Source organism: Canis aureus, chromosome 31 (genome assembly GCF_053574225.1).
Source record: "Canis aureus isolate CA01 chromosome 31, VMU_Caureus_v.1.0, whole genome shotgun sequence".
Taxonomy (NCBI): Eukaryota; Metazoa; Chordata; class Mammalia; order Carnivora; family Canidae; genus Canis; species Canis aureus.
This window is the reverse complement of record NC_135641.1, coordinates 46,179,508-46,207,496: the sequence shown is the minus strand read 5'-3', so window position 1 is coordinate 46,207,496 and position 27,989 is coordinate 46,179,508. Positions and strand designations below refer to the sequence as shown.

Below are 27,989 nucleotides of genomic sequence, written 5' to 3'. Positions count from 1 at the left end.
GAGAGAAGAGGGCCTAGAGGTTGAATCGTCATGAATGGCCAACGATTCAATCAGTCACGCATTTGTAAAGAAGCCTCCAAAAGGTTGTGCTTCCAGGTTGGTGAACACATGGAAATTTGGAGAGTGCACTCAGAGGTCATGAGAACTCTTCCTCTTTCTGTACCTTGCCTTAGGAATCTCTTCCCTCTGGCTGTTCTTAAATTAGATCCTTTTATAATAGAATAGTGATCTAGTATGTAAAATGTTTCTCTGAGTTCTGTGAACCACTGTAGCAAATTAATGGAAACTAAGGAGCAGGAGGTGGTGGTACAGGGGGTGAGGTCATTGATATCTTCACTCTACAGCTGGCCAGAAGCACAAATGACAATCTAGTCTTATAATTGGCCTCTGAAGTTGAGGTGGGGGCAGTCTGGGAGGACTGAGCCCTTACCCTGTGGAATCTGATACTATCTCCAGGTAGCTAGCATCAGAATTGAACTGAATTATAGGATATCCAGCTGGTGTCTGAGAATTGCTTGTATGTGTAGGGAAACCCCTCCTCTCCACACACTGGAATCAGGTGTCAGAACCCTTAGTTACTTTTTATATTTCTATTTCTCTACTAGGATTTCTTCTTATTTTTTAACACATTACAAGTATATTTTCCTTTACTTCACTGAGCATATTTTTAAAAGCTGCTTAAAAACCAACATCTGCATTATCTTGAGTTTGGACTTTACTTTTTCTCTTGAAAATCGGTCATATTTTTGTAGCTTTAATATATCATGTAATTTTGGAATGTATGCTAGATATTATGAATCAGATATTGTAGTTTTGGATTCTGACATATTCCTACAGGGAAACTACAAATTCTGAATTCATCATTCAGGGTTTTTTTTAAGCCTTAACTGGGCTACTTGGAAGCTGCCTCTTGAATGTATAGTTGAAGGTTTAGCCAGAGATTAGAACAGAGTTATTTGAAGAATTTGGGGCTCCCATGTTCTCTTCTTTGCAGGATCCTCTGCTTCACTTTCCAGATCCTATGGATTTCCATATTCTGCATTTTGCTTCCTGCATATTCTGGTGTCTATTCCTGGGCTTTATCTACTTTGCATGCCAGTGGTGGTCTGCTCTTAGGCTAGCAACTATAAAAAGTGGGAAACTTACCTCATTGATTTTTTTTTTATGTGCTGACTGCTCTCTGATGTTTGGGCATTTTTGTTTTCCTTCCAGTCCCTTGAGTCTTCTATATTCTGCTCAGAGATCATAGTTGTTATTTATAGCATCTTTGTCTGATCTGATAGGAACTACTTGAGTATTACCAAAAGGAGAAATTTTTCTCCCCATATTTTCTAAAAGAAATTAATGTTTTTGGATATCTCATTCTCTTTCATGTGTAATTGAGGTCTAAAGCAGGTATATTACAGGTGGAGAGACTACCCAGAGAAGCTGGATTTATGAATTGTCAAGGGAGAGTATTCCTAGGGTGGCTGGGCTTTTCTTCTTACAACTGAGTCTAGCTGCTGGAAGTTAGACTCTTCATCCTTATCCAGAGTTCTGCTGGGGACAATAAAAATGGGTCAGGACATTGTTGTTAGAATTTTAAAAGTAATTTCAAACCCCTTGTGTCTGCAAATGGACGTGGATTGAGAGGTACAATAGGGAGAGTTGGAAAATCACTCTCTGTTTTCTAGAAGGTGGGATTCTTGATTAACTGTCAAGAAGCAGACATAATGCTATGTTTGGCCTATACTAATGTATCTCAAGGTGTGGTCAATGAGGAACTTTATCAGAGTCTTCTAGAATATCTGTCTTAAAAGCAGCTTTCTACCCACCTCAGACCTGCTGAATAATAAGCTCTGCAGATATTTGCATTCATATGCCAGTGATACCCACATTCATTAAAATCTGAGAGCCGCTGCTCTGTATCAGTGGTTCACAAGCCTGGCTGCTCATTAGTCACCTGGGAAGCTTTTAAATCTTACAGATTCCAAGACTCATCCTCAGAGGCTCTCTTAATTGGTGTGATTTGGGACATAGGCATTGGTATTTTTTTAAAGTTGCCTGGATGATTCTAATGTGCTGTTGGTATTGAAAAGCCCTGCTCTTTGTGAATAGTCACTGCTTTTACATGGTCAAGAGAGTAACTTCTAAGACTCTGAGGACAATGCAATAAAAGATGACATGAACTTGTAACTCTTCCAGGATATTTAGGCAGAAAATAAACCCATGAATATGGCACTAACTTCCAGATACTCTTTTTGACACATTTAGAGGGAGAAGATAACGCTATGAGGTCATTCTACAATGGTATTTCTGATTATAAATCCTAAATCAACACTGAACACATTTTTAAATTCTGAGTCTGTAGACCCCAATTTGTAAATATCCTAGAGAGGGATATGCTACATCACTTTTCCCAAATTGACTTAATTAGTGACCTTTTTTACTTCTGCAACACATGAACATCTTGCACAATCAAATCTGAGAAGCAATTGTTCTCGGAGGCATTCATATAGAACAAACACACTGGTTAATCAGACCTTAGAATATTATTATTTACAATATAACTAGTTATTTTTTTATTATCTGTATTTTTTTTAATCCTGGAGGTTTTTGCATCAGAGAAAGGCAAATTATTTACTTATATAACAACCTCAGCATTAATATTCTTCCCCTGCGTATGGTAAGGTAATGAGGGCAGATGTCACCTGCATGCACAAAAGCGGGTTTTACACTATAGATAAGGAACTCTAAAACTATACATTTTATAGTTTATATAGGAACTTCTCTCCCAGAGAGAGGAAGAGAAATTTTTTTTTTCTCTGATGAAAACAAACTCTTTCTGGGAAGAGATAAATCTAGGTTTTTATAACAACCTCTCTTTTAAATGTAAACAAAGGGCTCCAGATTTTATTACTCTATGAATTGTAAACACAAGCGATCAAGAAAATAAATATTTAAATTTTTCTAGAGGTCTCTACTCATTTCTAATCAATCATCCTTTAACCCATGTTGCCAGTAATCTTTGCTCAGAAAGCTCTGAGAAGGCAAAAACATGAAAATATTAACACTTTCTTCACAATGCCATCTACTCTCAACTCAGAACATCCTCACTCATTCCAAATATGTTCCTGATTCAACAGTACTTTCTAGTATTAATCCTGGCAACATGCTCCCTTCATGAGATGACTACCCAGATTAACTTCAGGCCATACAGACAGGCTTACAAAGTACCCTGTTACATGAAAACATAAGTAAAAATAGATTGTCAGCCACATCAGTCCATTCAGGCTACTTTAACAGAAGGTCATTGATGAGGGGCCTTATAAAGAGCAGAATTTTATTTCTCACAGTCCAGAGGCTGCACATCTTCCTAACAGAAGGCTGCTGACTTCTCCATTGTATCCTTACATGGCGGAAGAGGCAAGGTAGCTTTCTTGGGCCTCTTCTATAATCATCACCCACCTCCTAATACTACCCCATTGGGCATTAAGTTTTCAACATACAGATTTTGGGAAACACAAATATTCAAATCATGGCACCAATCATCATGCAAAGTATTGGCATGTCTTACTATACTTATCAGCTTATGGACTCTCCCTAGTCCTTCACCCCCAAGATATTAGAATTGCTGCAGAGTCTTTATATAATGAGCTATAGCGCTATTTAATGATTAAGGCTACATCAAATTCATCATATAACCTTGTCATTTTAAGCTCGATATTGTGTTTTATTGACACTCTGCTCAACAGTAAACCATGGATTTTCACTCTGTGTGGTAAAATAGCACTATATCCTCCCTTGATAGGAATAGCAATCCCAGTTATGTGTCTAAAATCTCTTATGGGCATATAACTTCTAGGGACATTTGCCTTGTTTTGAAGCTTAGGATCGAATAGAACTAAAGATACACCTGACAACTAAAAATAGACAACCACTTCAATTTCCTAAAAGCTTTGGAAGCTGTCTAGGATTCCCCCTGTCATTAGAGATTCTTTCGTTATATTCGTCTAGATATGGCAACTACAGACTCATCAATCTAAGTTACTCAGGCTCTCCAGAACCTAATTTCTTGATGAGTACGTATGGGTTTGTGGCGTTAGTGATCCAAAGATGTTCTTGAAGATTGTAATTTGCAATGATGATTTACACACTATCCTAAGAGCACCCTATTTTTCTTTTCCTTAGTGTTTTTCATTTCTCAAGAAGATTGTTTAATAGTTACTAGGAAAGGCTCTGACACCAAACTTCCTAGGTTCGAATCCTAGCTCTGCCATTTTCTAGCAGTAGCAGTTATATTATTTAATCTCTTTGTTCCTCAGCTTCTTCGTTAGTAAAATGAGGTTATTACTTATGTTAAAGAGCTGTCAGAGAATTAAGTGACATAGGCATGCAAAGTTAAAACAGACCTTATCCCTTAGTATTCCATAAATATTAACCATTATAATATGGATTCTCTAAGTCTGATTCGTTCATTTTACCTGAGTATGTTGCAATTTTACCATTTTGAATCTGTGTCTACGGCACTTCTTCCAGATAATGGGAAATGGATTGCAAAACAGGTATAGTTCACAAGCTTGAAATTAAAATTCAGCAAATTGAGTATCAGGCCTAATTTACCTGGTGAAAGTTGGTAGAAGGGATGGTAGCAAAGAACAGGAGATGGGGTGGAGGTTGAACCAGCCAGTCAGTAAGTAAATCAGTAAGCAAGTCAGCAATAGATTTTTTTCTGTGAAATGAAATTAATAGGATTTAAATAATTTGAGTCATAAATCTCAAGTCAGGGCAAAGAGTTAACCTGGGACAAAAAGAAATCAGTTATGACCATACCTGTCAGACAAGAGACTGTGCTGATAAATGCCAACAGCTTGGAGTCTGCTATTTCTGCTGGCTCTTACTGTCCTAACAGTATGGATGACACTTTTGCCCCTAAATTTCCCTACAGGCGTTTCAAGGATTTAGAACCTACTGGAAAGATAATTTGGTAGAGACATCCTTGATAATATTTTCTCCCACAAGGAGAAAAGCATTCACAGGTCTGTCTGCTTCTAGCTCACCGTCCCCAGGGCACTTTGCCTGCTGTGATCATGAGTGTCCTCTCTCCATCGATTCTATAGTTGATATTCATCCCTGTTTTTTTTTTTTGTTTTGTTTTGTTTTGTTTTTTTAAGTTTTACCCATTTAATGCTACAAGGTCATCCTGGGACAATTCTCAATTTTAGTGTAAGAGTTTATGTATGTATGTACGTACGTACTTAAAGCAATTTCCATTTTTAGTTGCCTTTGCACTGTTTTATTGAAGTACAATTAACACATAGCATTATCTTAGTTTCAGGTACAAAGTATGATTCAGCTATTCTGTACACTACTCAGTGCTCATCGAGATCAGTGGTCTTCTTCATCCAACTCATTCATGCCTCTGCCCACTCCCCCTCTGGCAGCCATCGGTCTGATCTCTGTATTTAAGAATCCATTTTTTATCTTTCTTCATTTATTCCTGAAATTCCACCTGTGAATGAATGACATCATATAGTATCTATTTTTCTCTGACTGAATCATTTCATTTAGCTTCATACTCTGTAGATCCAGTTGCAAATGGCAAGGTCTCATTCTTTTTTAGGACTGAGTAATATTCCATTGTGTGTATCTATCATCTATCTATCTATCTTCATCATTGTCATCATCATCATCTATCATCTTCTTTATCCATTCTACTATGTATAGACATTTGAGTTGCTTCCATATCATGGCTATTGTAAAAAGTGTTGCAATAAACATAGGAGGGCACGTATCTCTTCAAAATTTTGCTTTCATTTTCTTTGGATAAATACCCAGTAGAGGAATTTCAGGATCATATGGTGAATATAATTTTCATTTTTTGAGGAATCTACCCATTGTTTTCCACAGTAGCTACACCAGCTTGCATTCCCACCAAGAGTGCATAAGAGTTCCTCTTTCTCCACGTCCTCACTAATACTTATTATTTATTTTCATTTTGATTCCAGCTATTTAGTCAGGTGTTAGGTGATATCACATGGTGGTTTTGATGTGCATTTCCCTGACGACTAGTGCTATTGGGTGCTGGCCATTTCTATGGCTTCTTTGGAAAAGTCTCTATTCAGGTGCTCTGCCCATTTTTAATCAGATTATTATGGGGAGTGTTGAGTTATATAAGTTCTTTATATATTTTAGATATTAACCCTATAGTGGATTATATCATTTGCAGATATTTTCTCCCATATAATAGGTTGCTTTTTTCTTTTTCTGATGATTTTCTTCACTGTGCAAAAGCTCTTTATTTTGATGTAATCCCAATAGTTGAATTTTGTTATTGTTTCCGTTGCCTGAAGGAACATATCTAGGAAAATGTCAAATTACTGCCTATGTTTTCTTCTAGAGTTTTAAGGTTTTAGGTCCCACATTTAGATCTTTGATTCATTTTGAGTTTATTTTTGTGTATGATATAATAAAGTGGTCTAGTTTCCCCATTGTATATTCTTTGCCCACCATATATTCTTACCTCCTTTGGGTTTATTCTTGTGCTATTTTTCCCAGTGATATGTGTGTATATTTTTGTGCCAATACCATGCTGTTTAGGTTACTACAGCTTTCTACTATATCTCAAAATCTAGTATTATATTACTTTCAGCTTTGTTCTTCTTTCTCAAGATTGCTTTGGCTATTTAGGGTCTTTTGTGGTTCCATACAAATTTTAGTATTATTTGTTTTATTTCTGTAAAAAATGTTGTTTGTATTTTGTGTTTTTTAAAAATATTTTATTTATTTATTTGACAAAGAGTGAGAGAGCACAAGTAGAGAGAGTGTCAGAGGGAGAGGGAGAAATAGGCTCCCCACTGAGGAGGGAGTCTGATGCGGGACTTGGTCCCAGGACCTTGGGATCATGACCTGAGGGAAAGGTAAATGTGTGACTGAGCCATTCAGACACCCTGTGTTGTTGTATTTTTATAGAAATTCTATTAAGTCTGTAGATTGCTTTGGGTAATATGTACATTTCAACAATATTTGTTCTTCAAATCCCTGGGTATGGAATGTCTTTCCATTTGTGTCATCTTCAATTTATTTCATCAATGTTTTATAATTCTTTGAGTACAGGTCTTTCATCACCTTGGTTAAGATTATTCCTAAATATTTTATTATTTTTGGTGCGATTGTAAATGGGATTGTATTTTTAATCATTTCCTGCTATCTCGTTATTAGTGTATAGAAATTCAACACAACACCTTTCTGTACATTAATTTTGTATCCTGCAACATTACTAAATTCATTGATTGGTTCTAGCAGCTTTTTGGTAGAATCTTGACAGTTTCTCTATACAGTATAATGTCATCTGTAAATAATAAAAGTTTACCTCTTCCTTACAAATTGTGCTATTTTTGTGCCATTACCACTTCCTTACAAAGTATAATAACTTTTTTTTCTTTTTCTTGTCTGATTTCTGTGCTAGGACTTCTAGTACTATGCTGAATCCAAGTGGTGAGAAAGGACATCCACATTTTGTTCCTGATTTTACATACAAGCTTTCAGCTTTTCATCCATCCAGTGTGATGTCAGCTATGGGCTTTTCATATATGGTCTTTATTTGTTGAGATATGTTCCTTTTAAACCTACTCTGTTGAGAGTTTTTATCATGAATCGATATTGAACTTTGTCAGATGCTTTTCTTTACATCTGTTGAGATAATCATATAGTTTTATCCTTTCACTTGTTAATGTGGATATATCACATTGTTGATTTATGAATAATGAACCACTCCTGCACCTTTGAAATAAATCCCACTTGATCATGCTGAATGTTTTTTTTTTAAATATATTGTTGGATTCAATTTCCTAGTATATTGTTGAGAATTTCTGCATTTATGTTTATCAGAGATATTGGCCTGTAGTTTCCTTTTTTATGGTATCTTTATCTGGTTTTGTTATCAGGTTCATGTTGGCTTTGTTGATGGACTTGGAAGCTATCCTTCCTCTTCTCCTTTTGGAATAGTTTGAGAAGAACAGATATTAATTCTTCTTTATATATGAGGTAGAATTTATCTGTGAAGCCATCTCGTCTTGGACTTTTGTTTATCGATAGTGTTTTCATTATTAGTTGAATTTCATTGCTATTAATAGGTCTGTTCAAATTTTCTATTTCTTCCTGATTTAGTTTTGGGGAGTTATGTTTCCAGAAATTTATCCATTTCTTCTAGGTTGTCCAGTTTTCTAGCATATAATATTTCACAATATTCTCTTATAATCTTTTGTATTTCTGTGGTTTCATTGTTATTTCTCCTCCTTCATATTTGGTTTTATTTATTTATTTGAGTCCTCTCCATTTTAAAGGAATATGAATAAAGGATTATCAGTTTTATTTTCAAAGAACCAGCTCCTGGTTTCATGGATCTGTTCTGTTGGGTTTTTTAGTTTCTATTTTATTTATTTCTACTCAAATCTTTATGATTTTCTTTCTTTTCCTGGCTTTGGATTTTGTTTGTTGCTCTTTTTCTATCTCCTTAAGGTTGTTAGGTTAGGTTGTTTTATTTAAGATTTTTCTTGCTTCTGGAAGTAGGCATACATTGCTATAATCTTCTCTCTCAGAACAGCTTTTGCTACATCCTGTTTTGGATTGATGCTTTCATTTTTACTTGTCTCTATATTTTTTGATATCCTCTTTAAGTTCTTGGTTGACTCATTCATTGTTTAGTGGCATATTGTTTCTGGATTTTCTTCTTGTGATTGGTTTTTGTTTCATACCATTGTGGTAGGAAAAGATGCATAATATGATTTCAGGCCTTTTAATTTATTGAGACTTCTTTTCTGGCCTAATGTGCTCTATTCTGGAGAATATTCCATGTGTACTTGAAAAAAAATGTGTCTTCTGCTGTTCTGGGATAGGATGCTCTGAATATATTAAGTCCATCTGGTCCAATATGTCATTCAAAGCCACTGTTTCCTTGCCAATTTTCTGTCTGGATAACCTACCCATTGATGTAAGTAGGGTGTTAATGTCCCCAACTAGTATTGTATTACAGTCAATTTCTTCTTTTATGTCTGTTAATAGTTGCTTTATGTAGAGGTGCTCCCATGTTGGGTGCACAAATATTTACAATTGCTATATCCTCTTGTTGGATTGTTCCCTTTATCATTATGTAGTGTCTTTGTTTCTTGTTACAGTCTTTGAAAGTCTATTTTGTCTTATATAAGCATTACTGTCACAATTTTCTTTTTCCTTCCTTTTTCATGATAAATGTTTTCCCATCCCTTCACTTCCATTCTGCATCTGTCTTTAGGTCTAAAGTGAATCTCTTGTAGGCAACATACAATTGGATCCTGTTTTTTTATGCATTCAGTATCCCTATGCTTTTGATTGGATATTTAGTCCATTCTGATTTAAAGTAATTATTTATAGGTAGGTACTTATTGCCTCCACTCTTTTCTCAAAGCCAGTGAATATTTTTTATGACATTAATTTGAATTCTCTATTGAAGAAGTCCTGAAGTCCCCTACAAGTGCAATGTCTTGTTTATTACTTGTTTTTATCACCGTTTTTATAGTTCTTCTCTATTTCTTTATTCTTCTCTTGCTGCTTCCTTTGTGGTTTGATAGCTTTCTTTAAGGACATGCTTGGATTTCTTTCTATTTTTTGTGCATGTACTATATGTATTTGCTTTTGTTTTTGTTTTTTTAAATATTTTATTTATTTATTCATGAGAGACACACAGAGAGAGAGGCAGGGACACAGGCAGAGGGAGAAGCAGGCTCCCTGAGGGGAGCCCAATGTGGGACTAGATCCCAGGACCCCAGAGTTATGCCCTGAGCTGAAGGCAGATGCACAACCACTGAGCCACTCAGGTTCCCCTATTATACGTTTTTGATTTGTGGTTCCCATCAGGTTCATATGCAACATTTTATGCATATATCTCTCTATATTAAATTGATGCCATTTAAATTTGAACCCCTTTTAAAGCCCCTTTTACTCCTCCACTTCTTATGTGCACCTGATTCGTACTTTACATCCCTTTATTTTGTGAATTCTTCATTGATTTTTATAGATTTAAATGATCCTACTGTTTTTGTGTTTTAACCTCTGTCTTAGTTTTATAAATGATTATTCTACTACTTTGATTATATTTGAATTTATTGGTGAATTTTCTTTACCTTCATAATTTTCTTACTCCTGATTATGGCCTTTCCTTAACATTTCTTGAAAGCCTAGTTTAGTGGTGAGGAACTTCTTTAATTTTTTTTTTTTTTTTTTTTTTTTTTTTTGCATAGAAAACTATCTCTTCTGAATTATATAGCTTTACTGGGAAGAGTATTCATTGTTGCATTTTGCATGAAACTCTTTATCTCTTCTGAATTATATAGCTTTACTGGGAAGAGTATTCATTGTTGCATGTTTTGTTTGGTTGGTTTGTTTTTTCCTTTCAGCACTTTGACCTCATCATGCCACTCCCTTCTGGCCTGCAAAGTTTCTGTTGAAAAATTAGCTGAGACCTTTATGTGGTTTCCCTTATATGTAACTGTTTTCTTTTGCTGATCTTAACATTTTCTATTATTACTTTTTGCTATTTTAATTATGATGTATCTTGGTACAGGTCTCCTTGGGTTAATTTGTTGGAAGCTCTCTGTGCCTCCTGGATCTGGATGTTTCTTTTCTTTCCCAGAATTGTTCAGTTTTCAGTTATCATTTCTTCAAATAATTTTTCTGCCCCCTTACCTCTTTCTTCTCCTTCTGGAATTCTTTTTTTTTTTTAATTTTTTATTTATTTATGATAGTCACAGTGAGAGAGAGAGAGAGAGAGAGAGAGAGAGAGAGGCAGAGACATAAGCAGAGGGAGAAGCAGGCTCCATGCACCGGGAGCCTGACGTGGGATTCGATCCCGGGTCTCCAGGATTGTGCCCTGGGCCAAAGGCAGGCACTAAACCGCTGTGCCACCCAGGGATCCCGTCCTTCTGGAATTCTTATAATGCACATGCTATTATGCTTAATGATGTCACTGAGTTCCCCTAATCTATTTTTATTTTTTATTATTCTTTTTACAGTTCAGCTTAGTTGCATTCCATTACTCTTTCTTCCAGATCACTGATCTGTTCTGCTTCCTCTACTCTTCTATTTATTGTCCTCTGTTTACCAGAACTAGATACTTCATGGATTCTCCCATGTAGGTCACATGTGTCCTACTATTGTAGCTGAGCTTCATTTGCCTTCAGTCCAGTTGGGTGCAATGGCTCAATTGGCCTTTGTGGGTATACTGGGCAGGGTTTGGTCTCTATGCTGTTAAGGTGACAGTCTGGAGCTGGCACAGTCCTGTGGTTGGGCAATGTCAGCAGTCAGACCAGTTGCTTGCCCTTAACCCATCTGCTAGGGCTGTAGTCACTTTCAGGGAACTCTGCTTGCCTTGTCTTCTGAAAGGCTTTCTTTGGCAGGTTATGCAACCAGCCATACCAGATGCTGGCACCTAGTCTGGGACTGATCAGCTGGGTACTTGCTGTACTACCAACTAAAGGTTCCATGCACCTGAGACTATAGGCCATTGATATATGTGGTTATTTTTCTCTCTCCCAGGGGCAGAAGTCACTTTGAAGTGGCTCAGGTCCCTGCTAGAATTGTTTGTAGGATGTGTGGGGACAGGAGCTGCTTTGGAAGGATGAGAGCCAAGTGGGTCAGGTTGGATGGGGTAAATCCACAGGAGAGCATGGAGGTGGGGTATGCAAGGCTAGGAGAACAGGTGGCAAGTATTCTTGCTGGTTCCTCCAAGTGTCCAGTCTACCTAGGGGTGAGGAACAATGGTGCCCACAGAACTTATGTTCTTGGGTAAGTCTCCTAAAGTTTCCTGCTGTTCCAGTGCACATTCTGAGATTAGTACATAAATCACCTGCAGTATACCCCAGATGTTTCTCAAACTGCCATTTCTATGCTGTAGCTCAGCCAGGTTATTTGTTATACTGGCTCTTTAAGGACAGGGACTCAGTTTTCTAAGGCTCTCTCAGAGCTGAGCCCCGATTTTCAAAGTACCCATGTTAAGCCTCAATAATTATAAGTACTGTGGTTAAGCCTCATTGGTTTTCAAAGCCAATATTCCCAGTGCAGGTTCCCCATGCTTGGAGTGTCTGGTGCGAGGGCTGATTATCCTGCTCCTCTGTCCTTGTGGTTCCTCCCATTTGTGGTTAGTCTTGATAGGGGTTTGGTTCCCAACTGTGTCTCTGTCCCTCCTACCCTTTTTGATGTGGCCTCCTCTCTACAGTTACTGTGGAAAGTGTTCCAGCAGTCTTCAAGTAGCTTTCTGGGTTAGTCCCACTGATGTGGCTATTATCTCAGTGTGTCCATGGGATGCAGTGAGCTCAGGACCCTCCTACTCTGCCATCTTTCCTGGGAGTTCCTAGTTGCCTTTGATCTTGATCAGTTTGGGGGCCTTCCCCTTTCCATGGCTAGGTACTCCTTCTGTGTTTTAAAGCCTTCTTTATCCATGAAAGGCTCAATTTTCTTGATAGACTATGCAAAGTTGATCCATCGATTTACTTAGGTTTATTTTAATTTGTCATTTTGATCAGCATTTTGGTATTTCCAATTCATGTGGCATGTATATGCTTGGTCTCCAATACATATGTCTGGAAATAATCTCTAAGTTTTCTGTGTATTTTTTTTAAGTTACTCCCTTTTGTGAATCCCTGGGTGGCGCAGCGGTTTGGCGCCTGCCTTTGGCCCAGGGCGCGATCCTGGAGACCCAGGATCGAATCCCACGTCAGGCTCCCGGTGCATGGAGCCTGCTTCTCCCTCTGCCTGTGTCTCTGCCTCTCTCTCTCTCTCTCTCTCTCTGTGACTATCATAAATAAAAAAATAAAAAAAAAGTTACTCCCTTTTAGGGAACATAGCATACCAATCTAAATTGCTGCTCAGTTGAATAATTTAATTAGTTCATTTCTCTCAAGTAAGAAGTTCACTATACACATAGTAGAAATTTACTGACTTTATAAAAAGAGTTTACAACGCACTGGTATTCTATTTAATAGATATTGTAAGCTATCTTTAGGCTTTATATATAGTTAATGATATAAATTAGAGTTAAAATTGTGTTTTGAACAGTGGTAAGCAGAGTTTTGTTTAAGTAGATACAATTCCAATAAGGAATGAGCCATAGCTGCTATGGAGATGACCAAAGGCATGACCAGAATATTTGATATCCTTGTAATGCAGAAAGCCCAGATTGTTGTGTGTTGATAAAAAGCTACATAGGACTGCAGCTGCTACCTTAAAGCCAGAGCTGAGAAAAACTCTCACTTCTGATGTAGGCCACTGACACATGCTGTGCATATTTTCACAGACTGGCCACAGGTGACCCAGCTGGTTACTTAGCGGCATTAAATTTAAATGTCAGACTGATTAGTAACTGTATGTGTAGAAATACATGTGCTCTATTTGTGTGCATGTGTGAGTATGCCTGTGAGCATGTGTGTGTCTCAGGGGAAAAGGGCATGGAATAGATTACAGTGCAGCTGGCCAAAGAGGTTGTATTTTCCATGACTGCTTTCATTTGAGAGTTGGGGCTTTATAACCACACCCTCTAATAGATCTGGCTTGGCAATTTGTTGTATACAATTTTTCTGTATCAGTTTAAACTATGCATCCCAAAACATTTGTGCTTGCATCCTCCGGCTCTAAATAAATCTCCTATTTTCATACCTCCACCACAGCAGTTGGCCAACTGATACTTCAGAATAGCATTAGATGGCCAAATAAGTAGCACCATCTGCTCCAATTTAGAGGAATCCTCAGTGGTGCTGTGACAGCTGTCTGGTTCTGAGTCCTGAACACTAGAATTCATTTGTCAGAGAGGACACATATCCAGTGTTAGAATGGCCATTTTCTATAAAAGGAATGATTTTTCTAGCAATACAGTACCCTATTTTTATGGAGGTCAGACTTCTGGAAACCATTGTCTATTCTTCAAAATATAAAACCAAATGTGAATGTTGACAAAATAGTCCTTCTGAGCTATTAGATTTAAAACCCAAACTCTCAAGCCATGCTTTAATGTATGAAAAGTCATTATAGCCTCCCTAAGTACCTAATTACATTTATTTAATACACAGTCCTTAATAAGCTTGATTATCTGGTTTGTGAGCATAAAGTATCACAGAAGATGCAAGCTAGAATTAGACATGGTAGGGTTATAAGTGACTCAAACTCAATAATTAGAAGTGGAGAATCTGGTGAATTACTAGGTAGAAAATATGAAAATGCAGACCATGATTTTATACACATTACAATGATATATTTTTGTATTCAATCACTTAATCACTATTTACTATGTTCCAGGCACTTTTCTAAATACTGAAGTACATAGAAGAGTTAGTGTGCCAAGTAAGGTTCTTGCACCTAAAGAATCTGAAGTCTAGTCAGATGGGCTACCTCATTAATAATGCAAGATAGGTTACACAAATACCTTTAGAGGAACAAATAACTTAACATGAGAGTTCAGACTCGCTTGAGATTGCTTCAAGCACAGGAAGGATTCACTTAGGCCATGGCCTTTAAAATTGACTTTGAATAAGTGTGTATAGTTTGAATATATAGATGGAAACAGCATGGCATTTTATATAAACAAAAGAGTGTGAGAAAACTATGAAAGATAGAGGGCCACCAGGGGGATGAAAGTTCCACGAGGTGGAAGCTGAGACTGTCCTGTTTATGGCTGGGTCCCTAGTAAAAGGATGGGCATGCAGTAGCTTTTAATATTGTTGGAATCAACAGAAGAACAAATGTATGTATGAATGAGTAGCTTAGTTGTATTTACATAAAAGGTCTAGGACTAGATAAGTAACTAAAAGGTATAAGACCAGAAGGAATGTACAAATGTAACCACCACCATAATCAAGATACAGAACATTTTCTTACCCCACCCACAAAAAAAGAAGAAAAGAAGAAAGAAAGAAAGAAAGAAAGAAAGAAAGAAAGAAAGAAAGAAAGAGAGAAAGAGAGAGAAAGAGAGAAAGAAAGAAAGAGAGAGAGAGAAAGAAAAAGAAAGAAAGAAAGAAGAAGAAAGAAAGAAGAAAGAAAGAAAGAAAGAAAGAAAGAAAGAAAGAAAGAAAGAAAGAAAGAAAGAAAAAAGGAAGAAGGAAAAAATATGTCTACTTGCCTCTTTTTAGTCAGTTCTCTTATTCCATCAGCCCTTGGCCACAGCCAGACACTGATCTGTTGTCAGTATCAATTAGATTTCTCTCTTTTTTGTTAAATATTTATATGTATACTAGAAACAGACATATAGGTGACCTATTTTGGGGAGTGAGCAATCATGGACTTTGAAAGGACCAATAGGTTCAAGAAAACATTTGATAAGATCATTGAGTAGAGAGTAATTTATTTTAAGAAGGAACAAAATGAAAATTCTAGAGGGTCACCTGGGTGGCTCAGCGGTTGAGCATCTGCCTTCGGCTCAGGTCACGATCCTGGGGTCCCAGATCGAGTCCCACATCGGGCTCCCCACAGGGAGCCTGCTTCTCCCCCTGCCTGGGTCTCTGCCTCTCTCGGTGTCTCCCATGAATAAATTAATAAAAATCTTTTTTAAAAAGAGAAAATTCTAGAAATGAAAACTAAATAATTTAAGAGCTCAATATAGTGTTGAAGGCAGAATAAATCAGAAGAAAAAAGGATTAAGAAGTAGGAAAATAGGTCAGTAGAAGATATTAATGATAAAGTGGAAAGAAAAGAGAAGGGAAACAAACAAAAAAGAGCTTAATATACGAGAAGTGATAAAAAGTTCTGGGCTTTTGCTTCATGCTTTAAAATCTGGAGATTTGTTTGTTCATTCCCTTAGTCCACGGCTATTCCCCTCCGAAGTCGTGCACTGGTTAGTGGCATGCTCCCAAGCTTGCAGAGTAGTAGCTCCAGAATTCTTTTCCAGCATAAAAAAAGAACTTGAGCCAGATGTTAAAATAAGAAATGAGAGTGGAGTACAAATAAATCTCTTTTTTTTTTAAATAAATCTCTTTAGAAGATGAAGCCAGTAATAAAAGTTTTCTAACACTTCAACGAGGTCAAATGAGTATTTTTATGTATACTTTTAATTAATATTTAATCAAATTAATAAAAGTATTCCATAAAATGGTCCCATTTTAAAATATAAGGCAGTATATTTGACGAATGTTCAGAACATTTCCACCATCCAAAAAAGTGATTTCCACATATTTAGAAAATCATTTTTAAAATTTATTGATTTTTACCATAGTCAGATAGTATATTCCATGTAAATTCAATCATTTTAAAATTTATTGAGAATAATTTTATGACATCATATTGTCCATCTTATTAAAGTTTTGTGTGCACTTGAAAAAAAGTATGTATTCTGGTATTGTTGGCTGTTCTATAAATGTCCACTAGCTCAGCGGGTGGAGAGTGATGCTCAAACCAACTGTATCCTTGCCGCTAGCCTTACGTCCTTGTTTTAGCGAGAAGAGGGTTGGAATTCCACACTCTAACTCTGTGTTTGCCTATTTTTCCTTTAAACTGTTGAGTATCTGCTTCATCAGCTTTGGAGCTCCCGTTAAGCATTTTTATTCTTAATGAATTGAGCCTTTTGTTGTTATTAAGCATTATTCTTGAGGAATGGTCAGATTCCTCATCCTGAAGTCTACTTCTGTGATATCCAATAGCCACTGCCACTTTCTTATTATTAGTAAGTATGTAATTGGTCACCCTTTTACTTAAAAATATGTATGCTTTATGTTTTAAATGCATTTCTTACAAACCGAACATACCAGTCCAGCAATCACGGCCTTTTATTTGGAGTTACATAGAAGGTTTATATTTACTTTTTGATCTGGATGTGTTCAAGTCTAGAATCATTATATTTGTTGCTTCTGTTCTTAATTTTTCTCCTTTGCTTGTCCTTTTTTCTGATTATTTTTTATTATTTAATTTTATGTCCTTTTTTGAGTTATAAGCTGTCTCTCTGTTTTGCTCGTTAGTGGTTGCTCTAAGATTTACAATATACAATTTTAATCTATCGTTGTCTATATTCAAATATTATTACATTCCTTACATATGATGTATGAATCTCACCACAATATACCTCCATTTCTCCCTCATTTTCTTTGCGCTATGGTTGCCGTGTTTAACTTTCATATATGTTCAATTCATTGTTATAAGTATTATGCTATAGCCTCAACTCTAAAGAATTTTTAAAGTGAGAAAAAAATTATATTTTTTGCACATTTTAAATATTTCTTACTCTCTTCCTTAATTTTTGAAGATCAAGGTTTCACTCTAAAGAGCTTTCTTTAATACGTCTCACAGTGTAGGTCTGCAGACACCAAGTTCTCTTAGGTACTATGTATATGCAAATGTTTTTGGTTTCCTTTTACTTTTGAAGGACTTTTTGCTACATGTAAAATTTTAATTGTTTTCAGCAACTTTGTCAGTAGCAACTTTGCCTACTTTTTTTTTTTGGTCTCATGAAAAGTCAGAGATTATCCTTATCTTTGCTCTGCTATATGTACTGTGGCTTATTTCTCTGGCTGCTTTGAAGTTTTCCCTTTATCACTGTTTTCCAGTGTATACCATGGTATGATTTCTCTGTTTATCTTGCTCAATATTATCAGCTTCTTACATTTTCATTACTTTGAAAAAAAATTAGCTGTTATTTTTTTACACATTGTTTTGGCCTACTCCTTTTTTTTTTTTTTTCCTTATACTCAAATGACAGGTATGTTTGACCCCTTGATGATGTCCTACAAATCACTGAGGCTTTTTACATTTTGTTTTATTTCTGCCTGTGTGCCTCAGTTTAGATGGTTGCTACTATCAGAACTCGAAATCTACTGGTATGTTCTTCAGTGTCAAGTACAAGCTTACTTTTAAGTCTACCAAGCTGATTTTTTCATCTTCCATATATATGTATGTATATATACATGTAATTTTAAACGATTAATCCTTTGATTTCTATCATTTCTATGCCTGTTTTTATATAGATGGTTATAGATGACCTTTTTCCAAGTCTTCACATCCTATTAATTTTGGATCAGATCCCGGCCATTGTGATATGATTACATACATTGTATCTATAGTGGGAACCAGACTAACAGTATCTTGAACAAATCTACCATGAAGACCATGCTGTGGCTTGAAACTTTCTTGAGCACAGACCCTCTTTCCACATTCTTTCTTTTTGTTTAATTACTACCCTTGAGTATACTCCAGGGCATAACACCCTTGATCTGCCCTAGAGATATGACTGTGACACATACTACCTTTTTTTGGAAGGGGATGTTTTTTCCCCTTTATTGTTTATTTAAAAATGTAAACAATGCAGGGGCACCTGGATGGCACAGTCGGTTCTTAAGCATTCTCTCCTCGGGTGATTCCCCAGCACGTACTCCCAGTTTCTAGGGTACAGAAGGTCTTAAGGGAGGGGATTACAGAGAGCTACTCATCTTGCAGCTGCCTAGACAGGGTTCTGTCCAGTAAGGCCCCTTAATAAGCCATTTCTCATCAAGCTGGACTTGTCAGCCTTTTATTTTGGTCTCCTTTTTAAGTTAGTTTTAATCTTTGTTATGAAAGTTTTAGAATAGCCTTTTACCCAGTGTAGCATTATTACTAAGGTCTGACTCTCTGGGGTCTCTGATAAATACCCTGAATTTTTATTGAGCATTCTACTCTCTGCTGGTTGGAGGATGAATATCTTCTACCCCTGTGTGATCTCAGAAATTGTATAGTTAAACATTTTGATTTTTGCTTGGTATCATTGAGCTTCACTTTACGCATATACAACGTGGTCTTTAGCAACCCGCCCAGGTAGACCTCCGTACAGATTTCTGAGGTTCTCCCTCTGATGACTCACTCCTTCCAGGTCCCTGGCCTGAAAATTCTTCCTGCCTCAACTTTCTCACGGTTGAATCTCTATTTTCTCAACTCAACAAAACTTCCTTGATCTGTTTCAGTCCTTCTTCCCAGAACTGTGTTCTTAGAATACTCTACTGAAGTGAAGCCAGGGAAATTATGGGGCTTACCTCATTTGTGCTGATTTTATCAGAAAGAAGGGTCCCTTGCTCCTATGTTCCCAATGCTTGATAATAATTCCACGGATTTTTATTAAATTTTCTTTTTTTCTTGTGAAAGACAAGGTAATTATTTTTTGAAATTTCCAGTTAATACTATATATAGTTCCAATAGGAAAAGATACCAAAATTTTGCATATTTGGTTGAAAGTTAAAATTTTTATTTGGGTTTAAGAAATTACTAATACAATATTTTAATGTAATAGAATAGTCCGTGATGTGCCAGAAATTATGGACAAAAATGAATTATAAAGTTTATGTAAATTTTACTTTAAAAATCTTTTTGACTATTGAATCTAGTGTCAGAACAGAATCCCTGAGTCATGGATTCTCAAATTTTATAGTATACAAGAATCTGCTGGAAACTTTGGCAAGGAGTGAATTTCTGAGTCCCTACTTCAGGTATTCTAGTTAACTAACTGGGTTTTTTGGGGGGATTGGGGGGTGATGTATCACAGCTTTTTAGTGATACTCTTATTGATTCTGATGTAGGAGGTCCGAGAGAAAATTCAAATGAAATGTCCTTGTGCTGTTGATATTTTCCTTCTGAGTCACTGTTTAATGACAAATGACCATATTGATTCTTCAAGGTGAAAGCATAATTTAAGTGTTGCAATGCCTCAAGGTGTTGTGGGTCTTACATTCAATCATTCCAAATAAGAAAATACAGAAACTCAAAGTTTTGTTTTCCTTCTTATTTGAATTTTTTGCCTCTCGATTCAGGAAATGAAATGTATTTAAATTTGATATGAATTAAATATCACAAAGGTAGCCTGGAAGATGTTTTAAGTGACTTATAATCACATTGAAGACATATTTTAAATGTTTAACAGAGTTCATTTGGAAACTCAAACCACCTTACATCTAGAAAAATGTGGGAAAAAGAATATACCTTTTATGACAAGGTTTCGTGGCACTTGGGCTTGGTTTTCATTTTCTCCAAAGGATATTTGGCATCAGGCAATATGCCATCTGCTAGACTGACTATCTGAAGTAAGTCTCTGAAGCCCATTGTGTCCAGGGAGGTATGGGAGATGGAGGACATTCTCCCTATCCTGAGTTTTCTATTTTCTGTCCAAATCTGGCCTTTTGCAAGGTTGGGAGGGAGAGGTCACTGTGCCACAGAAAACCATAAATAATAAAAGCTCTTGGGGGCTCCTGCGTGGTTCAGTCAGTTAAGTGACCAACTCTTGATTTTGGCTCAGGTCATGATCTCAGGGTTGTGGGATGGAGCCCTGTGCCCTGTGTCAGGTCCACGCTCAGTGGGGAGTCGACTTGAGATTCTCTCTCCCTTTGTCCCCGTCCACTGCCCTGCTCTCTCAAATAAACAAAACTTAAAAAAATAAAAGAAAAGAATAAAAGCTCCTGTTTGATGAATCCACTGATACACTGAATACCAGGCCACACTAGTGTTCTCTTGACTCCTCCAAAGGTTCAGATTGAGGTCATCACAGGCCTACAAGCCTGATTCTGACAGCCTTCCAAAGGATAACTGTCTCATGTTAGGCTCATTTTTTGGTTTCAGGAAAAATTTAAGGACTGAGGAGTGGCTGATTCTGAGAAAGTTTTAGGAACAATTTTAGTTTTTCCTTGCAATGCTGGAGCTCGTGTATTTTTCTTCAAGCCAGGAACTTGCCAGTTTACCTTATAGTAGAGCAGTCTCTAAATTTCAACCCAAACCCATAGATTAGAATCTGATTTGCTGGAGGCTCTGAATCTATCCTGGAAATTGCTTTTAGCAAAATTTGCAAAGTCCAAGAGTGCTGGCTCTTGCCAATACAGAAAAGAAAATAAAAATGAACTTGGTGCTCCTAGATTTGTACTTTGATAAATCTAAATATATTCTAACAAATACTAATGTAGGACATGCTAGACCTATTTCCCTACTAGTTTTTTTTTTCCTTTTCCTATTTAATAAAATCTTTCCTTTATTGAAAAGTTCCTATATAGCCAGACAAAAGGCACTCTGCATGTTTCCCTCATTAAGCTTTTATAGCAATCTTATGAGGCAGGTGCTATTTTTATGCTCATTTTATAGGAATGCTAACTGAAGATAAATATATTAAATAACTTGCTTAAGAGTGAAAGCTAAACGTGGGAAAGCATTAAGTGGCAGAGTCAACATTTAAATCCAAGATACTTGACTCTGAGATCTATGATCCTAGTGGATTACACTGTATTTTAACCAACCTTTCAACCTCTCCTCTTCAACTATATGCTACCTCTACACAATACCCATGTGTTTAAGTTCTATTCGTCCCTAAAAATCTTCCCTGACTTATGATACTATATCATCAACCTCACTGAGTTTTGAAGCTAAGAATTTCTTCTAGGTTTAGAAGTCAGTGTTCCAGTAACATCTGATGGGTTCCTTGTTTGACTTCCTTTGGATCCCCTTTAAGTCTCCTTTTTATCAATCAGATTGGGAATCCAATACTGTAGATATGAAATGCTCATATTTTCCCAAGACACCTTTATTCCAATGGCTTCCTCTTCTAGTGTTGACCTGCTCTGGAGTAGGGCCTAGATTTTTCCTCCTCTCTTCTTTCCTACTTCACAAAGTTCTCCTTGGATTTTGTATTCTACTTTCTAGGACTAGATTCTGTTCTCATGTCGTCATCTTTTGAGCTGGACATCTTCCACGTAAAGACACAGGGTTTAGTGATGACCACCGCTTGGATCCCCTATTGGTATGATTAGATTATATTCCCTGTTGCCACTTGATTGGATATGCTTGAACAAGGATTTATTAAACATTTTCTGAGTGCAGGCTCGGTGTTAGGGTCCCAAATATGTGAAGAAGTATATTTTCTGTCACTGTAGTGTTCACAGTCCGATGACTTCCCTGTATTAGGACCGAGCCATTTCCTTTGGGAAATTAGCCCTATTCACCGACTTTTTCCTATGCACCTGCCTTCTTCCTTTTACCTAGTAGGAATATCTCTGCTTGATGTGTTATAATTCTATTTTCTAACCCAGATTCATTAAAGAACCACTGTAGCACATGCATGATAATCTGAGCAGTGGCATATCTTGTCTCTCCTCTTCCTTGCCACTACAAGGCATGACCTGAAGCTTACCATTCCAATTGTTTGCCTTCATCCTCTTTAGATACAAACACTAGTGGTCTGGCTTTTTTTGCTCTATCAAACATTAGAGATTAAACAATATTGAAGTGCCTACCAAGTCTCTAAGTAAGTATTTACTGAGAGAGAAGATTGTTGGGGAAAAGTGATTGGAATCTTCTAAGACAAGCACTGGCAAGCAATATCCCATAGGCCAAATCTGGTCTATTTCTTGTTTTTGTAAATCAGGCTTCACTGGGACCCAGCCAAGCTCATTCATTAGTGTTGTCTCTGGCTACCTCCAGGCTGTAACGGCAGGAAAAGATGAGTACTGGCAACAGAGAAACAATGGCTCACAAAATTTAGAGTATTTACGGTTTGATGGTTTATAGAACAGTTTACTCATAATTATTCTAAGACATTCTTAAACTCTTTAGGAAGCATATTAATCGTGGTCATCTTAAGTACTGCTCTAATGATTAAGAGAGTAAATTTAAGATGGAAGTACAGCAAAAAGGATACTCTCTGACAGATTTAGTTTCTTGGGCCACACATATAGCCTGAATAATAATCAAGAAGGCATTTGGCTTGAGCTCTTATTCATACTTCTCAAGTCTCTGGCCATATCAATTACCCTTGATCCCACCTTGTTCTCTTATTTTTTCCAAGAGGATGTCAATAGCCCTTTCATACATTTTATAAAGCAGTACAAGGTGCTTGGAGTCGTAGGATCTTGGCTGATGTCTTGTTGCCATGTTGCCAAACAATCTCTAAGCAGCAAAACTCAGTTTGTCCAACCTTCTTCAAATTCATGTTCTACCACTAATTTGGCTCCCAAGTAGAAGAAACCTTCATCCTTTAAGCTTAGTGCTTTTATATTTGATTTTGGCTGATTTGTTTTCTGAATTTAAATAGTTTTATGGTCCTTGAAAAGGTGGTTTTGCTCTTTTAGGTTTGTAGTTCTCTCTTATAACAAGTTCTCCAGAGACTAAACCAACTTTTTAATAATGATAGTATTAGTAATTATGATGAAAACAATAACTTTGAATGCTTATTATATATTATAATTATAAAGATAATGAACATTATGATAATAAGCTATACTAGTTTTGAATGCTTGTTATATATGTGGGAAATGGTTCCAAGTTCTGCACATAAATTAATTCATGTAATCCTCCCAATATTTCAGTCAGTCTGGCACCAAAGCCCATGTTTTTAATCACTATGCAAAAGACATATTACTAGGGAGTTTTTGTTGGTTCTTTAACATGGGCAAAACATAAGTGGTATTACTAATTGAATGTCTTGTGGGTGTTTCCTAAAAAAAATTGGATACACCCACGCATGCACATATATATGAATATACATATTTCATATACATATATGTATACATATTTTAAGTACAGAATAAATGTTGAAACATGAATAGAAAATTTGCTTACCAAAAATATTATCAAAAATTATATGGAAGGTATTGTAGTTTGGAAGGAATGCTTCAATTACTTAGCGGATGTATTCATACTCTCCTAGGAATCATTTTGCTGGGAGTTACACACTTGTGTATATTGGATTAAAACACAGAAGCAAACAAACAAAATAACTTTTACTAGCATGCACGGATGATCTATGGAATTTAAGGGCAAGAATTGCAAGAAGCAAGCAGCTGGGGGCTAAGTTAGTCTCCATTCTCTTTTAGTCCCTAGGTTCTCTTGCTCCTTCTCCCTCATCCCTTCACGTGCATACCTATCACTCAGGACCTTACTGGCGTCTTTCTAAGCATTTGCCCCTTTGTAGATCTTGCCTCTTTCTGTTTCTGAGTGAACATGGAAGGGCTGCACAGTAAAAGCTCCTATGACATTAACTAGAACTTCTGGATACAAATTTCAGACTCCCAGATGAGAAAATCAGTGAGTCATCTCAAGCCAGATGTCCCCTTCTGGGCTCAGTGAATAATGGCTGGCATCAGGGTTGGGATTTGTTCACATAATCTGGTAAGGGAGCAGAATTCCTAAGACTGGGTCTTGAATAAGGCATGGAAACTTAATAACAAGTTTGCTGTGTACAACACACGGTGTCCTTCTCTCTCTCTCTCTCTCTTTCTCTGAAGGCCTAAGAAGTCATATTAATGTTTCCTAAAACCAGGCAGTAGCACTTTTCATTGCCTTCAATGACTATGAGAAATGTACTTACAAGAGAAAAAAATACATTGAATGTGAAAAAGGAACCTTGTATTCCTGGCCTTCACTCGTTGGGTGTTGCAGTTCCATAATATCTGATATCTTTCTATATTCCTGTGATGCCACCAAAAATTACAGTGGAGACAACAAATGCCAGAATTTTTTTTTAAGATTTTATTTACTTATTCATCAGAGACACAGAGAGGCAGAGACACAGGCAGAGGGAGAAGCAGGCTCCATGCAGGGAGCCCAATGTGGGACTCGATCCCGGGTCTCCAGGATCAGGCCCTGGGCTGAAGGCAGGTGCTAAACCGCTGAGCCACCAGGGCTGCCCAATGCCAGACTTTCTGACACTAGTTCTAGTCTCATCAGTCGCAGACTTGATCCTTCCTTCAAAATTGCCAGTGGGCATTCGATCTGCAAAGATTAGCCCAAGACCGTGGAAGGGGTGAAACGGAACCGTTTCCAGAAGTATCCTGCAGAAACCAGAACGCTGGGCTGCCCAAGTGAACTGGTTGGCCCTAGCTGGTCAGGGCCAGGGCGATTTGGCACGTCGCTGGTGGAATTCCAGCCATGAGTTTCCTTTCCTTAGGACTCTCCATAGGTCACATCCTGAATCTGCAAACTCACGTCGCCACTACTAAAGAGGGGGTGTCAGGAGACGCTCTAACAGCCAGCTGAGTAGCCAGTCTTTCCGACATCAGCTCTCCTCATATAACAAGTCTTTAAAAAAAAAAAAAAATTGGGTAAAAACGTTTCTCTTATTTGAGTGACCCATAGTTAGAATTACTCTTTGTTTTAGCGTATCCCGATTGGGAAAATTTATCCACACAATGTGGGAAATGAGACAGATGCTAGAAGTGAGCCTTAATTCCATACAAAACTAACAGGAATTAGAAGACACGTTTATGCTTTGGAGTAGAGATCTTATAGATGTATCACAGGGACATATTTCCCACTTGCACGTGACCTTCCAGGTATAGAGGGCTCTTGTCCAATTATCTAAATTGCCTAAGTTCTGATTGTCCCAAAATTCTCCCCAGGTCCCAAAATTCCCCCCAATAGAAATGTTTAAAGATAATATAGAATAGATGAGAGCATATGGACATCGGAATATACCCTAGAATGTAATCCTTAAAAGCCACTGTATGAAGTTATTCTATTTCTACTTTCCCATTTATTTTAAATAATGGGTACTAATAGTTTACAGAGCTGATTAACCTAAACTAAAAGAGATGTTTTCTCTAGAAATAAAAAAAAAAGGCAAATTATTTCAGTATGAACTACCCTGCTGACCAAGTGAAAGTTAGATTTAGTAGGAAAGTCCTTCATTCACTTCTATCTAAATCAGTAATTTCCAGACTTTCCCTTTTCTCAGACTGGAGGAGAAGGTGTGGCCAGAGAGAGACTTCTGAGAATTGGGAAGGAAACTTGAGGGGGCACAAGCCTGATGCTTCTGTGGAGGTGGGTGAGCTTTTTGATGAGCTTGAGTGTTGGGATGAGGACCTGAGGAGAACGTTTAGGATGCACTGGAACTGGGGTAGGCTGCTGACCAAAGATAAATAAAAGGGTAAGAGAAGGAGGACTCTCCCGAGGCCGACTGCAAGTGGAACAGCAGGGGATCTGGTCAACGGTACTCGGCTGACTTCGTGTGGAAGCAAGTGACAGGTCCCGGGATGAACACAGGACAAGGGTGTGTGAAATGTGCACGGGAGAAGGCCAAGGGGCCGAGGGAGTTAGGGAGATTGGCAAGAGAATCATGAAATCCTGGTCTAAGAGTTCAGCCCAGAGAATAAAGGATGGGAAGTCAGTAGAAGGCTGGGAAATTGTGACAAAAGTGCAGAGTCCCTTTACATCCTTGGCTTTCGTTGTAGTTAAGCACAGTAAACCCTCATTGCCCACCAGGGTTGTAGGGTTCCCCAGTATGGAACCACGTTGTCCACATCGATTTCCGAGATCTCCTTTGAATGTCATGGAAATGTTCACCGTGAAGGGACTCATTGCATGGATGGGGGTATAGGGGAGCTGGAACTAAAATTAATCCTCACTAAGAGAATTGACAATATCCTGAAGATCTAGTTGTTCTTTTAGCTGGGTGTCCTCTGGAACAGAGAGATAAGAAAATGATAAAGCTTTCTCCTGCTTAGAATCACCGTCCCTGATTTCAAATATTTTCAGTCCTCTTGTCTCTTGGGCTAATTGTCATTATAGACGAGGGCTCTCGCTGCTAAGTTGCTTGCCCAACACACTGTGCAGCAAAAGATTAAAAGATAATTGGATCAAAAATTTCACAGGAAAAACACACCAAGATGAAACATCTCTCGGTTAGGCCTATCCCCGGGAGGAACACTAGGATTAAGTGAGCCACAAATAGTACATGACGACCTCACCAAATGCTGTATTACTGAGCCTGAGTAAGATGGTTATATAAGAAGGAGAAGCTGCTTTACTTGTGATGAAAGAAAAAAAAAAAAAAAAAGAGCTGTTCACACTCTCCCGTCTCATATGCCAGACAATCTGGAGTTGTTTTGATCCTCATAAAAAGAGCTGATTTTAATGTGGCCATCGGGCGTTTTTAGGATCTTTATAGGCCCAAAGCCTTCTTACTGTTGGAGACCCCCCCACCACCACCTATTCCACGTTATAAGTAAATTAGAATGTACTGAGGTGTTCGATCAATTCTGATCTGCATATTTATTTCTGTAATGATTACTGCAGTTATTCTGTTCATATATTTTATCACAGTTTAATTACGGCGCGTGCCGCTTTTAGTGCTGCTGTGTTCTTTTATTTTGTAACGGGGTGGTGTTTTTCCAGGTGTCGCACATTTTGTTGGCCTTTATGAAATTCATCAGTTATGGGCACTGTGGCTGATGACACCCACGAATAGGTGGCCCTGCACCTAGGAGGACGGGTTGGACCCTGGAAGGAGCTACGTGAGACGAAGCCCCGGTCGCCGAGGATGGGTTCAAGTCCAAGCTTTGTATCTAACCTAGGTGACAAAGGCGGGCCCTCTTGTCCCCCTCTTGTTTGCCAGCACCACCACCAATGCTGTTTTTCTCTGCTTTTAGTAGAAAGAGATAAATAATTGGGCAAACACAATAAAGTGATAACTCTTATGAAAGACTTATAATAGGTTGCCATGGGAACAAATAGAAGGGGCAGAAAGTTCAGGGAAGCCATTTTTTTTTTCTTAGTGAAAATATAGAGAACAGTCATGCTGCAGCATTCCTATTTTTTATAGGCTTTATATGGAGAATCAAATAACATCAAAAACTTTCATACTTTATGGGACAGCAGAAACAACACAGGATTGGAATCAGATTTGGTTTTAGATTCCAATTTGTTATGGGAAAACTGCTTAACCTGTGTGGACCTCAGTCTCCGCTTCTCTAAAAGGGCCGTGCGCTGAGTTGAAGGGCATTCCTCTCCAGATTTATATTCTATCCAGAACCTGTGGGTGTGGCCTTATTTAGAAATGGGGTGTTTATAGATGCCACCAAATTAAGATGATGTCAAACCGGATTAGAGTGGAGCTTCGTCCAAGAACTGGTGTCCTTCTAAGGTGAGGGACATCTGGATACAGACCTGTGGGAATGTCAAGGAGCGCCAGCAGCCCCCAGAAGCTAGAAGAGGCAAGGAAGACTCTCCCCTTAAGGCAGTGGAGGGAGTGAGGCCCTGACGACATCCTCATTTCAGATTTCTGGCTT

General features: G+C 37.6%; 1 long non-coding RNA gene across 1 annotated transcript; it reads left to right on the top strand.

The window, feature by feature from the left end:
• The first annotated feature begins 69 nt into the window (after positions 1–69).
• Positions 70–27,989, top strand: LOC144302273 (uncharacterized). Its single transcript, XR_013369109.1, has 3 exons — positions 70–96; positions 25,658–25,743; positions 27,097–27,989. It is a non-coding gene; the product is annotated as an uncharacterized LOC144302273 (long non-coding RNA).